Source organism: Tupaia chinensis, unplaced genomic scaffold (genome assembly GCF_000334495.1).
Source record: "Tupaia chinensis unplaced genomic scaffold, TupChi_1.0 Scaffold000322_1, whole genome shotgun sequence".
In the NCBI taxonomy this organism is placed as follows: Eukaryota; Metazoa; Chordata; class Mammalia; order Scandentia; family Tupaiidae; genus Tupaia; species Tupaia belangeri.
The window spans coordinates 3,767,098-3,769,005 of record NW_006159816.1 but is presented as its reverse complement, the minus strand read 5'-3'; the positions used below and the strand labels follow the sequence as shown (position 1 = coordinate 3,769,005).

The following is a 1,908-nucleotide window of genomic DNA, read 5'->3' as shown; positions in this document are numbered from 1 at the left end:
ACTTCCTAGTATGACTGATGGTAGAGAACTGTAAGAAGGAAATACTACCAGCGCATCAAAGATGAAAACCTGGGAAGCAGGGGTGAGAGGCTCGCAAGGATGGTGGCGGGCAGCTGCCCAGGCAGAACCAGGGCCATGGAACGGCCGCTGCAGGACTAGGCAGGCTCAGGGCATACCCACATGCCAAAATTGGGCTATGTGCGCCGTCCTGGTGTCCCCTTATTGTGCGGAGCCTGGAGCCTCTTCCTTCCAACAATGATAAACTTGAAGATCTCGAAGAGACAAATCTATTCATTTCTTTAGAGAGTTCCCAAAAACCAAGAACCCCGGCCTGTCCAGAGAGAACATGACCAGCAGTGGAATTTACTCAAAGCTAAAAGATGAAAATTCTAAGCTAAGAAGAAAGCTGAATGAGGTCAGAGTTTCTAGGAAAGCCAAACAGAAATGATGAGGATGCTTGAGAGGAAGTTAGAAGCAAAGATGATCAAGAGGAAAGCGACTCCCATGACCTGGAGTCGATGGCTCAGCAGGCAGAGAAGAACCTCGAGCCAATGACCAAATGGACTGTAAAGACAGAAAATGGCATCATGAAACTAAAACGGGAGGCAAGTTTGCTCCAGGTGCAGGTCTTCAACTTCCAGCATGAGAACTATGCCCTGCGCTCAGGCCAGGGCGCCAGCCTGGCGGTGGGGAAGCAGAACACCGACGTGGCTGTGCAGAACTTCGATGTCATCATAAATAGTGCCCAGGCTTCCATAAAGCAGCTGGTTTCTGAGATTTTCAAGTCGACAGACAGAATTTCTGAGATTAAAGATGATGAGGAGGGCTCTTGAGGACCAGTGGGGTGTTCCTAACTTCCAGCTCCATGCATATGGCTCACCTGGGCTTTATCTGAACATGCTGCTGCCTCTTAAGTGTGTGGTCTACACGCTGCTGCTTCTTAAGTGTGTGGTCTTCACCCCAGTAATCGTGATCGTGAGATGTTGACTTTGTGACCCCAAACAGTGCAATGGGTCACCTGCCACGGGAGGGGCTTCTCTGGGCCCTGCAGTTCATACTCAGGCTCTCTTGGTGTAATTGCACTGTTTACAGATGTTAGTGACCTACTGGAAGACATTTTTGCATAAACAAATGATTTTTAAAAATTACTAAACATGGAAATGACAAAGACAACAAAGAAGACCCCCTGGCTCTGTGTCCCTAGAGAGAAAACCACAAAGATGACACTTTTTCCATCATCTGGGTTAGATGGCCTTACTCTTGGTTAACTTGATGCAGTATCTTTTTTTTTTTTTTTTTTCTTTTTGAGAGATTTTCACTGTAGGGCGCGTGCGCTCGCCAGACAGACAGAGAGAGACATAGAGACAGAAAGCGAGAAATCACCCCCCAGGGGGGATGGTCACGCCGCAATCCCTTCTCCTCCATTCTCCTCTCGGGATCTTGGGCACGCACGCACACGCGCCCGGTGTGAGTTTTAAGGCACCGGGTCCGGGACACGAACCGCGGTCGACTACGTGGGAGTCCAGCGACATAGCCATTACGTTAACTGCTGGTTCCCGATGCAGTATCATTTTGACAAAATAGACACATAAATTCATAATTAGAATACAATTTTATATTTCCTCTTTTACTTCATAATGCATCTGATCCATGAATGCATATAAGTACACATTCGCTTCATACTTTTTAATAGTTGTTTGCTAGTCCATTTAACAGTAGTGCTATAGTTTATTGATGAACATTTTGTTCATTTAAAACATTTAACAATGGGAACCAGCAGTTAGCGTAATGGCTATGTCATTGGACTCCCACGTAGTCAACCACAGTTCGCGTCCCAAACCTGGTGGCTTAAAACTCACGCCGGGCGCGTGTGCATGTGTGCCCAAGATCCTGAGAGGAGAATGGAGG

General features: G+C 47.2%; 1 pseudogene; it reads left to right on the top strand.

Annotated features, from left to right (window-relative positions):
• Nucleotides 1–346: 346 nt before the first annotated feature.
• LOC102483782 (endosome-associated-trafficking regulator 1 pseudogene) lies at nt 347–833 on the top strand (annotated as a pseudogene).
• Nucleotides 834–1,908: the final 1,075 nt, after the last annotated feature.